General features: G+C 43.2%; 1 protein-coding gene across 1 annotated transcript in view; it reads right to left on the reverse strand.

The window, feature by feature from the left end:
* Positions 1-15,070, reverse strand: part of LOC139368712 (protein bassoon-like) — a 172,675-nt gene that overhangs the window by 133,668 nt on the left and 23,937 nt on the right. The window lies entirely within an intron of this gene.

A 15,070-nucleotide genomic window follows, 5' to 3' on the forward strand; every position in this document is an offset into this window, starting at 1 on the left:
ACAGGTAACTTTATCAGGCAGCTCGTCCCTGTGAGGGACTTTTTATGTAGCCGTGTATTACCTATTCCTTTCGGGGTCAGTATCACTAAATCTTTGCATTTTACTCTACCACCTAAAAACTGCTAGAAGAGAGAGTTAAAAAACAGTCATTACTTATAAAGGATATGACATAGGCACCAACAAGAGCCTACAAAAAGTAATCAGGAAAGGAATCACAGAAATACATCAACACATTTCCCCCACTTCCAGATAAGACTGAAACAAGACACTGAAAAACAGAACTGATCTGGGAACAGCGTAAATGAGGAATGGATCAAAGAGATCCACAGTAGTTCCAGCCAATCAGTTGATTCAGTTGTGTCATGTGAGTTTGGACACAAGTATTTGTAGTAAAGACAGACATGCATATTTTGCGACAGCCCGAGTCGGTATGAGACATTTGCTTTCAGCTACATGTGAATGTCACAAAATGGCTCTCATCCACCCCCACGCCTTTTCTCTGGAGTTACTGTCTCCAAATGCACATCTACTTAGAGCCCTGTGAGCCAGACTTCACCCAGTGATCATTACATACAGAGGACATATGGAAGCCTTAGTGTGTATGGGTGTGCGTGCGGGACTGCATGGGTGAATGCCTGCTTGCTTCCCTGCATGCCTGCCTATGCACTTAATGCAATCTCATCTGGTCTAATGATGTTATAATGAGGGGGTCCACGCATAGAAAGCAGGCTAAAGTGCATTATTTACAAAAATGTTGCAGGCTGTCAGGTAGCTTGTAAAGGGCTTGACACATTTCAGCACCCCATAGCTGTCCATTTCAGCCGCATGAGCCATTTCAGTACCACTGAGCTGTCTATTTCAGCCCCATGAGCCAATTCAGCAGAGAGGAAGAGACGATGCGAGAGGGATAACTAGGCCAAATATCTGTGTTCTCCAGTAGGTGGCGCTATTTCGTTCGCGCACCAAGCAGGGAGTTTTTGTTTAGAAATCAATGAGTGTTGAATTTGGTCAACAAAAAATGGAATGGCTTATTTGCTACGTGTGGTTTATTTGATCTAACAGAAGTTTCATAATACTTAGGTTGTTATGTGTGTACTGATATAAGTAGGACACGTGACATCCCAGCAACTTTGAGAAAAAACACTTTATATCAGAGTTGTCTCGAGATTTAAACGATAAAATTAAACTAGAGAGCGCCCCTCGATCATGGGAAAAGGTCGGAACGGAGGGCAGACCTCTGCACTCTTGTTATGAATATGTCTCCCTCTGCCATATGGACACATTGTATGATACACCAAGAGCAACTGACCGGCAAAAGAGCTGAGCTGAGACACTGAGAAAGTACATCATTTTCTTTAGGAATGTAGTGAAGTAGAAGTAAAAGATGCCAAAAATATAGATAGTAAAGTACAGATACCCAAAAAAACTACTTAAGTAGTACTTTCAAGTATTTTTACTTAAGTACTTTACACCACTGCGAGGGATGACTGCTCCCCTCCAACGCTTGGAAGAACACTTTGGGACGGACTTCCCAATCTATTTAACTGGGATCCTGGCGCAGTTGACATACTGGTAAGTGAAATCGAACAGCTGATCGAGCTGTCATGTGACCATCTCCCTCTGAAAATGTATGCCGCATTCAAAATAATTGGGAACTCTGAAATCTCCGACTTCAGTGCGTTCAAGACAACTGGGAACTCGGAAAGAAATGAGCTCCAACTGGGAAAAATCGATTTGAACGGCCATCCAACTTGGAATTCCAACTCGGTAACTCAGGTCTCTTTCTAGACCTCAGAATTTCCGACCTGAATATCACTGACATCATGATTTGACCTCTTATTTTTCTGAGTTCTCAGTCGTCTGAAAGCACCATAAGACTCATGGTAGGCTACCCTTCGCCAGCTCATATCTGCTCTCGTCTGCATTAAAACCAAATATGGATCCAGGTTGGATGTGACAGCAGAGATGAGGTGTGCAATGTCAACCAAGCGCCCTGACTGTTAAGAAGCTCCGACACGACATGCATCAAGCACACCCATCTCATTGGTGGTGGTGAGTTAAGAGACATAATGTCCGACTCATTTGCTATTGACTGCCCCACATTAAAAGTATGTGATGGTGAGTTAAGAAGACAATCAGAAATACTGTTAGAGCGTTTTTAAATGGACTGCCAAAGCCCCAAATAAAAATGTAAACACAGGCTGTTTAACTACATCATTTTTTCACATGGGTGTGGTTGCAAAAATCTTCAGATGTCAAATGTGGTTGTGGGCCAAAAACGTTTGAAAACCCCTGGGTTAGGGCCAGGTAGGGCCTGTTTATTCATCAATAACTAGGGTACGGGCAGAGCTCGGGTATCTCTAAACTGATCATTAAAATGTTGAAGCTGAGCCATTGGTGCGTGCTCTGCTGCGCAGTACAGTTGTGGCCAAAAGTTTTGAGAAGGACACAAATATCAATTTCCACAAAGTTGGCTGCTTCAGTGTCTTTAGATATTTTTGTCAGATGTTACTTTGGAATACTGAAGTATAAGGCTTTTATTGACAATTACATGAAGTTGATGCAAAGAGTCAATATTTGCAGTGTTGGCCCTTTTTTTTCAAGAACTCTGTAATCCGAACTGGCATGCTATCAATTAACTTCTGGGCCACATCCTGACTGATCGCAGCCCATTCTTGCATAATCAATGCTTGGAGTTTGTCAGAATTTGTGGGTTTATGTTTGTCCACCCGCCTCTTGAGGATTGACCACAAGTTCTCAATGGGATTAAGGTCTGGGGAGTTTCCTGGCCATGGACCCAAAATATTGATGTTTTGTTCCCCTAGCCACTTAGTTATCACTTTTTCCTTATGGCAAGGTGCTCCATCATGCTGGAAAAGGCATTGTTCGTCACCAAACTGTTCCTGGATGGTTGGGAGAAGTTGCTCTTGGAGGATCTGTTGCTACCATTCTTTTTTCATGGCTGTGTTTTTAGGCAAAATTGTGAGTGAGCCCAGTCCCTTGGCTGAGAAGCAACCCCACGCATGAATGGTCTCAGGATGCTTTACTGTTGGCATGACACAGGACTGATGGTAGCGCTCACCTTGTCTTCTCCGGACAAGCTTTTTTCCGGATGCCCCAAACAATCGGAAAGGGGATTCATCAGAGACAATTACTTTACCCCAGTCCTCAGCAGTCCAATCCCTGTACCTTTTTCAGAATATCAGTCTGGCCCTAATGTTTTCCCTGGAGAGAAGTGGCTTCTTTGCTGCCCTTCTTGACACCAGGCCATCCTACAAAAGTATTTGCCTCACTGTGCGTGTAGATGCACTCACACCGGCCTGCTGCCTGTCCTGATCAAGCTCTGTACTGTTGGTGCCCCGATCCCACAGCTGAATCAATTTTTGGAGATGGTCCTGGCGCTTGCTGGACTTTCTTTGGCGCCCTGAAGCCTTCTTCACAACAATTGAACCGCTCTCCTTGAAGTTCTTGATTGTCCGATAAATGGTTGATTTAGATGCAATCTTACTGGCAGCAATATCCTTACCTGTGAAGCCCTTTTTGTGCAAACCAATGATGACGGCACGTGTTTCCTTGCAGGTAACCATGGTTGACAGAGGAAGAACAATGATTCTAAGCACCACCCTCCTTTGAAGCTTCTAGTCTGTTATTCAACCCAATCAGCATGACAGAGTGATCTCCAGCCTTGTCCTCGTCAACACTCACACCTGTGTTAACGAGAGAATCACTGACATGATGTCAGCTGGTCCTTTTGTGGCAGGGCTGAAATGCAGTGGAAATGTTTTTTTGTTCTTTTGTTTTCTTTAGTTTTTTTGTTTTTTGTTGTTTTTGTTTTTTTGTTATTCAGTTCATTTGCATGGCAAAGAGGGACTTTGCAATTAATTGCAATTCATCTGATCACTCTTCATAAGTGAGTGAGTATATGCAAATTGCCATCATACAAACTGACTTCGTGACTTTGTGAAAATTAATATTTTTGTCATTCTCAAAACTTTTGGCCACGACTGTACAGTCATATCTGGCTGCTCTCTCATGTGTCTTGAGTGAGTGACAGACAGAGAGGAGCAGCTAATGGATTTACTAACTGAGGGAGTTATTCTGATTCCGGGTTTCAGGCAGAGCCGGGCTTTACATTTGTCAGAAACAATCTGGACTGTGTAGGGTAGTGCTTGAAATTCATGCCCGTGCAGGACTCCAATTTTGATGAATTCAAAAATAGTACATTCATTAATGTCACTTTTAACTAAGGAGGCATGTGCTGACTGTAGTTTTTGGTTAAAATAAATATATATATATTTTATTCAGTCATCTACAATGGCATGCTGAGTTTGTGCAAAGGAACACTTGCACACTCCCACAGGTCCCTGAGCAAAAATGTAAACGGCAAACCGTCTTATTTTCACCCAATGCAGAAAGACTCTTGCCCAGCTACTGATTGTTATGTGGCCTTTCAAACATGTCTTCCAAGAGAAAGGTTCACAGGAAAATGAAATATGAATGTACAGAAAGGCACTGAAGGGGGTGGTATTTGTTCAAACTGCTGTGACAATCTATCTACAACATAACCTGTTGGAGAAGTAGCAGCCTTAAAACTGTTTTCACCTTGTAACAGTCGACTCCTTTCTCTTCCTTGTTTTCCTTTGTGTTATAGTTTCAAAAACAGTTCCTGACAGTATTGAACACAGAAAAACTCACAAAAAAATGATGTACGCACACAGTACACATTCAAACACACACACACACACACACACACACACACACACACACACACACACACACACACACACACACACACACACACACACACACACACACACACACACACACACATGCACACACATGCACACACGCACGCACGCACACATACACACACACACACACACGCGCACACGCACGCACGCACACACACACACACACAAGCCCTAGCAGTTTTGAACGGTTTTGTTTTCTGTTACAAATACATTTTCGTTCAGGGATAGGCTCCTCTATAGGGATTGTCTCTCTCTCTCTCCAGATGCTGTAGAAGAAGTAGGACACGAATGTGGTACACATGGGATCTCATCAAAAGAACACCTGGGTTTATTCAGCTTATTACCAGGAGTGGGCGTGTTATTACACATGCAGAGGAGCACATCAAGTTAAAGCAGCTCACAAAGGAGACTGCCGCCCAAACTGCTGCCAAGTGGTCATGCCCGCTCGGGTAAGGGGGTGTGGAGAGGGGGAGAGGGGGAGGGAGAGGATGGTGACTCAACTTTAAAGCCTTTTCACTGATTCACCCAAAGTGCTTGAAGAAAAGAGCATGAAAGAGAGCCAGGGCTGTCAGAAGCTCTCTCTGAGCTCTCTCTGAGCTCTCTCTCTTTCTCTTATCTGCGGCAGCAGGAAAACCAGAGAAGCAGAGGGAGGCTTAGGGTGCATCAGCACCGTTATGCTTCACCATTACCCGGGTGGGTCTGAGCGTGGGCAGAGCAGCTCTTTGTGAAGCTGTCGAGGAGCAGAATACAACCATACAGACTCGTAGACATCCCGACGGACGCTAATGCCGCACCTTGCTACAATAATGCACAAGTCTCATAATTACTCAGCAAAGATGACTTGAAAAACACACTGCTCTGGCGTTCATTTCCCATGGGTCATATATCAGTGTTGCACAAGAAGTAAATGAGTCCGACCTTGCTAGCCTCCTTCTCACTTCAGCTGGCTAATACAGGAGGTTAGATTCAGGGTTCACCAATTAAAGCCGATGTGTGAAAGGAAAACACTAGTTGTAGCTAGCTGTGCATTATGCTGTGTCTTCACTGTGGAGCTGGGTCTTCACTGTGGAGCTGGGTCTTCACTGTCATGACTAGGACTAAGTACTATATTTTCCTCAGTCTGTAGCCCTGAATATCCACTGTAGGATATTAAACAAATTCAGATTGTCTTGACACCTATTTTCATAAACTACAGTAGACAACGGTATAAAAAAAATGGGGAAAACTAGGGGTTTGTAAGTTGAACTCTTCAAGCCCCGTTGTACAACATTACCCATTCAAAGCATGCCCGTTGAGTGTTGCTGTGTAGTGGGGTTGTTTAATCCATTGAGAGGTCAGACAGGGCGTAGAGAGATGGTGTAGTCTACTCAGTGAAATCCTTGTGACTGCATCTCAAAAGGCACCCTATTCCCTATTCCCTATTAGGGGGCCATTTGAGATGCATCCTCTGTGACACTGATACCGGCAGAGCTGAGCACGTCGACGGCGACCTTGCATTAAGGCGTCACTCGATCAGGCAGGCGTCCCATGGCATGCAGGCAGACAGGGACAAACAGCAAGCTTATAACTCTGGTCTCAGCACAGCTACAGTGGCCCCACAGGGCCAAATCTACACCACTGACATTCACAGTCATAGTTCTAGCAGACATAGTACATACACTGTACAAGACACACACACACAGAGAAAGTGTCACGCGGAGCGGAACAGGTGAACCCAAGAGCAGACTCAGACGAGGAGACTGGGATGAGGTAACCAAGGTATTTATTGAAACACGGGGGGAAGATTGAGTGCAGGCCAGGGGAAGCTTGGGTGGGTTACTGGAAACCAGGTTTGGAGGCTGGAGCGAGAGGTGTGGGGCAGGGTAAGCAGGTCCAGAGGGGAATCCAAGGGAGCGTAGAGTGGGGAATCCAGGACAGAGTAGCAGAACTGATGAGAAGTCGGACTGGAGACAGGGACCAGAGTCAGAGTGGGCAGAACTGTAGCGGAGAGGAAAACAGCGTCAGGCAAGGAGAAACAGGCACACCAGGAACAAACGGCTAGAAACATGGACTGACTGAGCAGAGATTACGATCTGGCAGGGTGGAAGTGGCAGGACTGAGTATTTGTAGAGGTCTTGATTATGGAACAGGTTGCAGCTGGTGTGGATCTGCTCTGACTCCAGCACACCTGTCTCCACCCACACAATCACACACAGAGAGAGGGAGAGGGAGAGAACACTGGGGGAGTGGCGGTCAAGGAGACACCGGATGAGCACTAGAGGACATGGCAGGAGCAGATGTGACAGAAAGATAGTGTACACAAGGGAGTGTTTACAAACACACACACGTAGAGATAAAGACGCTAACACACTGGCCTTGATGTGGATAGATCGTGAGGATAGATCTACCCAGACGCAATGGTTTCATCATAACATCAGAGGTGGAAAAAGTACCCAATTGTCATACTTGAGTAAAAGTAAAGATACCTTAATAGAAAATTACTCAAGTAAAAGTGAACGTCACCCAGTAAAATACAGCTTGAGTAAAAGTCTAAAAGTATTTGGTTTTAAATATGCTTAAGTATCAAAAGTAAAAGTAAAAATAATTTCAAATTGCTTATATAAAGAAAAATCAGATGCCACAATTTTCTTGATAGCCAGGGGATAGCCAGGGGCACACTCCAACACTCAGACATCATTTACAAATTAAGCGTTTGTGTTTAGTGAGTCTGTCAGATCAGGAGGTAGTAGGGATGACCAGGTGATGTTCTCTAGATAAGTGCGTGAATTGAACTATTTTCCTGTCCTGCTAAGGGTTCAAAATGTAACGAGTACTTTTGGGTGTCAGGGAAAATTTATGGAGTAAAAAGTACAGTTGTAAAAGTTGTAAAAAATATAAATAGTTATGTAGAGATACCCAAAAAAAAGACTTCATGTAACGAGATTCGTCTTCCTCTGACGAGGAGTATGAAGGATCGGACCAATATGCAGCGTGGTACGTGTCCATGTTGATATTTATTAATACTGAACACAAAAAACAAAATGAGAACGAACGAAAACAAAACAGTTCTGTCTGGTGAAGACGAAGAGACAGAAAACAATCACCCACAACTAAAATGGGGAAAACAGGCTACCTAAGTATGATTCTCAATCAGAGACAACGAACGACACCTGCCTCTGATTGAGAACCATACCAGGCCAAACACATAAATACTACATAGAAAAAAGAACATAGACTACCCACCCCAACTCACGCCCTGACCAAACTAACACAAAGACAAAATAAAGGAACTAAGGTCAGAACGTGACAGTTAAGGAGTACTTTTAAACCACTGCATAACATTCCTTTACTTTATAGGAGCCATGCCAGAGCACCATATTAAAAATGATGATGAATCAAGTTGCAGGAAGCCTGTATTCCAGCAGTTCTACAAGATGCTCCAACAGATGCTCCACCTTATCCTTTCATTCCCTCTACCTCCTAGCATCCTTATCCTTTCATTCCCTCTACCTCCTAGCATCCTTATCCTTTCATTCCCTCTACCTCCTAGCATCCTTATCCTTTCATTCCCTCTACCTCCTAGCATCCTTATTCTTTCATTCCCTCTACCTCCTAGCATCCTTATCCTTTCATTCCCTCTACCTCCTAGCATCCTTTAACAAACGGGTCTCATACATTTTCTGGAACCTAAACAGATTCATGGCCTTGTCATTTTACATCACTCCCACGTGGGCGGACGCATCTGGCCCAGCCAGATTTAGCACCTACATGCATGTAGCCACATAGTACAGTTCGCACTGACACATGTATAAATACACACGCTTGCTTACACATAAACACACACATTGATTTCCCTGTGGCTGCTACCTGCACACATTTCTGGGGGAGAACAGGCTCTCTGCTTCCTGCAGTTACATACACCATGAGTACTTCTGTGTGAAAAAGACCATGCACTATGAATCCCAACAACAGATGCGCGCACACACACACACACACACACACACACACACACACACACACACACACACACACACACACACACACACACACACACAGCACATAGGCTGCACTCGCATGCTTGCACACGCTAGTGCATGCACATCAACAAGGTCTCCCGGTTTGACCAATTTGACTTCAGATTCCTACGTTGCCAAACGTCAAATTTTGATGTTGCTCCAAACGTAAAATGTTTAGGACCCCCAAGGTTGCCCCTCATGCTGCGGCTGCACCCTGGTTTGCTCCGCTGCTCAATTTAGCATTAACTTAATGGTAATAGAGCTCAACGTTGCCTCTAGTGGCCAGTTTTGAAGGAATCTACTGAAATCCTGGATACCTGGACTGGTGTCGGATTTCGTGGTGGGTCGTCACACTTGTGATGTGCAGGTCCCTGCAGTTAAATACGCGGGTATGTTTAGGGTCATGAAATATTGTGTGGATGAAGGGCGAGTGGGTGGCTGGCAGGTTGAATAAATAGAAAACAATGTATTAAAAATCCATATATGTATAATTCTTGTGCAATTCATATCTATAGGCCACATTGAGGTTTTTCTTTCATTATTTATTATCTCTAGTGTGTAGCCTATGCATTAGGACCTAACTGTAGTGCTGAATACATGCCAATTGCCAAATTATTTTGGGAACTTTTGGGAGGAGAAAAAGTTAATGTCTATTCACTGAGGCAAAAGGGACATTGTCAGAGTTAAATTTAATAAGAGAAAAGCTGTGAAATGGAGAGATGAAAATAAAGACAAGGGAGGGCCAGAACAGTATTCCAATGTTTGGGAAAGATTTGGTGAAGTGTTAAAAGAGGATGGAAGCAGTGCCGACTATGTAACCTGTGCTGATTGTGGCGCTAAACAAATGCGATAGTCACAAGACGGGGTCTTCAAAATGGCATCAAGGTAACTGTACTGTTCAGATGGGTTAAATGGAATAGTAGCCAAACTGAAATCTGGACACTGACTGTAGGTCTATAACCTCTCTATAATATTACCTCCTGCAGCATTAAGTGTTTCTTGCAGTAAAATTTTACACCAAATACACATTTTGACTCAGCATCTTGAAAAAATGAAATTCACAGTTAGGGACCGTCTGTAAAGGTGCTATCTTTATCAGCATCATAAAAGCTGATAGTATTTCAAGCACATAAAATATGCATCCAAGCTGAACTGAAATCTTATCAAAATATGTTGGGTCATTTTAAAAGCTTATCATTTCCTTAAAACAAGTCAAACTGATGTGTTTTGGAAATGGTCCTGTTTTTATTTGAGTAATTGCATGTTATTCCCGGTCCCAAAACATCTTTGCTGAGCAAGAGAAACAGAGATAAAGGAGGAAAGGGAAAACAAATAAATGATCCCAGAAATGTTTGATGCATACAAAAAGCTTATTTCTCTCAAATTTTGTGCACAAATTTGTTTACATCCCTATTAGTGAGCATTTTTGCCAAGATAATCCATTCATGCCACACCTGAATATCAAGAAGCTGATTAAACAGCATGAACAATACACAGGTGCACCTTGTGCTGGGGACACTACAAGTCTACTCTAAAATGTGCAGTTCTGTCACACAACACAATGCCACAGATGTCTCAAGTTATGAGGGAGCATGCAATTGGGGTGGTTAGAGTGTTGGACTAGTAACCAGAAGGTTGCAAGTTCAAACCCCTGAGCTGACAAGGTACAAATCTGTCTTTCTGCCCCTGAACAGGCAGTTAACCCACTGTTCCTAGGTCGTCATTGAAAATAAGAATTTGTTCTTAACTGACTTGCCTAGTTAAAAAAATATATACAATTTTCATGCTGACTGCAGGAATGTCCACTAGAGTAGTTGCCAGATAATTTAATGTTAATTTATCTACCATAAGCCACCTCCAACATTGTTTTAGAGAATTTGGCAGTAAGTCCAACTGGCCTCACAACGGCAGACCACATGTAACCACGCCAGCACAGGACATCCACATCTGGGTAATTCACCTGTGGGATGGTCTGAGAGCAGCCACCCGGACAGCTGATGAAACTTTGAGTTTGCACAACCAAAGAACTGTCATAAACCAGCTCAGGGAAGCTCATCTGCATGCTCGTCATCCTCACCAGGGTCTTGACCTGACTGTAAATGCTCACCTCCGATGGCCACTGGCACGCTGGGGAAGTATGCTCTTCACGGGTTAATCCTGGTTTTAACTGTACTAGGCAGATCACGTAGTGTAGGCTAGCGATTTGTTGATGTCAACGTTATGAACAGAGTGCCCCATGGTGGCGTTGAGGTTATGGTACGGGCATAAGCTACGGAGAATGAACACAATTGTATTTTATCAATGGCAATTTGAATACACAGAGATACTGTGACGAGATCGTGAGGCCCATTAATGTCGTACCATTAATCCGCAGCCATCACCTCATGTTTCAGCATGATAATGCACTGCCCGATGTCACAAGGATCTATACACAATTCCTGGAAGCTGAAAATGTCCAAGTTCTTCCATGGCCTGCATACTCACTGGTTTTCTGATCCACTCGCCTACTTTAAAAAAAGGTATCTGTGACCAACAGATGCATATCTATATTCCCAGTCATGTGAAATCCATAGATTATTTTAATTGACTGATTTCCTTATATGAACTGTAACTCAGTAAAACGTGCATGTTGCATTTATATTTTTGTTCAGTGTACATTGAAGCATTCATTCTATCGATTGAATAAATGATTCTGGTGAGCAAGGGTTTATTTAGTCTTCTAGGGCAACAGGCAATGGCAGAAGATAAGCTGCATGCATCTTATTATAGACAAGTTGACTAACAAACAGCATACCAAAATATTGAAAATGAATAGCAGAAGGACAGACCTATCTAAAAAGGCAAAGAAAACGCCATCTCTGACTGTACAGCGTATTTTCTTTATTTTCTGGTTTGGATTGGGTGCTGGCCTCAGATTTTTACTATATCACATACAGATGGGCGGTTGCGGATGGGCTATTACCAATTTGCGGGCTGGTGCGGTGAATAAACAGTTGACATGTGCATCACTAACGCACGATCTCAGACTTACACATAAACTCTCTCACACACAGCTTTTGAAGGGTTTTGAAGGGTAGAGCACTTCAATTAGAATTTTGAAAATTCTATTTTATTTCTGCAGCATATGCTGTGCGGTGGTTCCGATCTGTGCGCGGTGGTGAAAGCACCCCGCTCTGATAAATGGATGCTTGTGTGAAATGTATCAAGGGAAGAGCTCAGAGGCACCAAAGGAGAAGGTGCTCTCCGTGAAGAATCCTTCAATTTAGCAATTCCGCTCCACACCGCAGAGGGCTGGGAAACGATCCTTTTCAATGTCATCTTCTCTTCCTCACCACACTATCAAGAGAACGAGGCTTCCAGTCGGGGAGACAGGCACACACATGTATGCACATATTCACACACACACTTTACACACACACACTTTACACACACACTTTACACACTTTACACACACACACACACACACACACACACACACACACACACACACACACACACACACACACACACACACACACACACACACACACACACACACACACACACACACACACACACACACCCTGTAGGCCCCTGTACACTCCTGATCACCCTCAGTGATACTGGTATTGGTGTAGAATCGAGATCTATATAGATGATAAAATGTATGTGGACACCCCTTTTAAATGAGTGGATTCGGCTATCTCAGCCACAACTGTTGCTGACAGGTGTATAAAATCAAGCACACAGCCATGCAATCTCCATAGACCAACATTGGCAATAGAATGGTCTTACTGAAGAGCTCAGTGACTTTCAACGCGTCTGTCACGTTCTGACCTTTATTTTCCTTTGTTTTGTCTTTATTTAGTATGGTCAGGGCGTAAGTTGGGGTGGGCAGTCTATGTTTTGTGTTTCTATGTTTGGTTTCTGTTTCGGCCTAGTATGGTTCTCAATCAGAGGCAGGTGTTGTTAGTTGTCTCTGATTGAGAATCATACTTAGGTAGCCTGGGTTTCACTGTTGGTTTGTGGGTGTTTGTTTCCTGTGTCAGTGTTTTTGCCACACCGGACTGTTTCGGTTTGGTTTATTTCATGTTATTGTTTATTGTTTTGTATTTCATAGTGTTCAAGCTTTTCTTATTAAAATTCGTCATGAACACTTACCACGCCGCATCTTGGTCCGATCCTTACTCCTCTTCAGACGAAGAGGAGGAAATCTGCCGTTACAGCGTCACCGTCATAGGATGAAGCGCGTCGTGGGTAAAAATCATCTGTCCTCGGTTGCAACACTCACTACAGAGTTCCAAACTGCCTCTGGAAGCAATGTCAGCACAATAACCGTTTGTCAGGAGCATCATGAAAAAGGTTTCCATGGCTGAGCAGCCGCACACAATTCTAAGATCACCATGTGCAATGCCAAGAGTCAGCTGGAGCGGTGTAACGACTGACAAATCTGGGTTTGGCAGATGCCAGGAGACCGCTACCTGCCTGAATTCATAGTGCCAACTGTAAAGTTTGGTGGAGGAGGAATAATGGTCTGGGGCTGTTTTCATGGTTTGGGCTAGACCCCTTAGTTCCAGTGAATGAAAATATTAACACTACAGCACACAATGACATTCTAGACGATTCTGTACTTCCAACTTTGTAGCAACAGTTTGGGAAAGGCCCTTTCCTGTTTCAGCATGATAATGCCCCTGTGCACAAAGCGAGGTCCATACAGAAATGTTTTGTCGAGATCAGTGTGAAAGAACTTGACGGGTCTGCACAGAGCCCTGACCTCAACCCCATTGAACACCTTTGTGATCAATTGGAATGCTGACTACGAGCCAGGCTACGAGCCAGTGCCGACCTCACTAATGCTCTTGCAGCTGAATAGAAGCAAGTCCCCGCAGCAATGTTACAACATCTATTGGAAAGCCTTCCCAGAAGAGTGGAGGCTGTTATAGCAGCAAAGGGGGGACCAAATCCATATTAATGCGCATGACTTTGGAATGAGATGTTCGATGAGCAGGTGTCCACATAATTTTGGTTGTGTATATTGACTGTATATCACTATGTACTGTATACATTATGACACTAACCTAATCAAGTAGGACTATGCACTTTTTGGCATGATAAGTATTGCATACATTACAGTAATATAGGCCACTGTGGATCCACTAAATGTCCTGGCTATTAGGCCAATCTATTCTGTTATAGTCCATATAGATACTCCCTTTGTGTGGCATACATGTGAAGTTGGCTGCAGTTGCTATAGTTCCCTAAATACCATTTTTGTGGAGCTAGCCATGCTCTCACTGAGAGTAGCTGTGCACAGTCTCATCTGCCAAACAATTACATCTGAAAGGCTGAAACTTCCCCTCCAATTCCTCTGTCCTCTTTAATTGAAATTCTTATCAGTTCAAATATGCTTGAAGAGATGAATAAATGGGTATACACATGTAGGTAATCATTTTTTCTCTCAAGGTTTTTTTTCAATTAATCTCAGCGTTCACATTCACTTAACATTCTGTGCTGGGTCTCTCTGCCCTTGCTGAACAATGCTGGAGCCTTGTGGTAGACCAAGCCTAAACACCAGTGGATTATGTGCTAGCCATGTGTGTGTGTGTGTGTGTGTGGAGGGGGGGGGGGGGGGGGTCACTAAGCTAACATATGGAACTGTTTTAAGATAGCTCAATTATCCATGGTATGACTATGTGAGTTGGAATTTTAGAACCCCTTTAGGTATCCGCAAAAATCTATATTTTTACATGATAAAATATAGAATTACTATTCTAGCCCACAGAAATGCGTTGAATAACACATTCATAAATGGCAAAAAAGAAATCATAAAGAATAGGGTTTTGAAGTGTCTGTCCGATATCTATGAAATATAATAAAGGTCAGTTAAAAAAATGTGGACACATATTTAACCTCTTACAGTGGGGCAAAAAAGTATTTAGTCAGTAATTTTCATCATAGGTACACTTCAACTATGACAGAGAAAATGAGAAAAAAAAATCCTGAAAATCACATTGTAGGATTTTTAATGAATTTATTTGCAAATTATGGTGGAAAATAAGTATTTGGTAACCTACAAACAAGCAAGATTTCTGGCTCTCACAGACCTGTAACTTCTTCTTTAAGAGGCTCCTCTGTCCTCCACTCGTTACCTGTATTAATGGCACCTGTTTGAACTTGTTATCAGTATAAAAGACACCTGTCCACAACCTCAAACAGTCACACTCCAAACTCCACTATGGCCAAGACCAAAGAGCTGTCAAAGGACACCAGAAACAAAATGGTAGACCTGCACCAGGCTAGGAAGACTGAATTTGCAATAGGTAAACAGCTTGGTTTGAAGAAATC

Source organism: Oncorhynchus clarkii, chromosome 16 (genome assembly GCF_045791955.1).
Source record: "Oncorhynchus clarkii lewisi isolate Uvic-CL-2024 chromosome 16, UVic_Ocla_1.0, whole genome shotgun sequence".
NCBI lineage: Eukaryota > Metazoa > Chordata > Actinopteri > Salmoniformes > Salmonidae > Oncorhynchus > Oncorhynchus clarkii.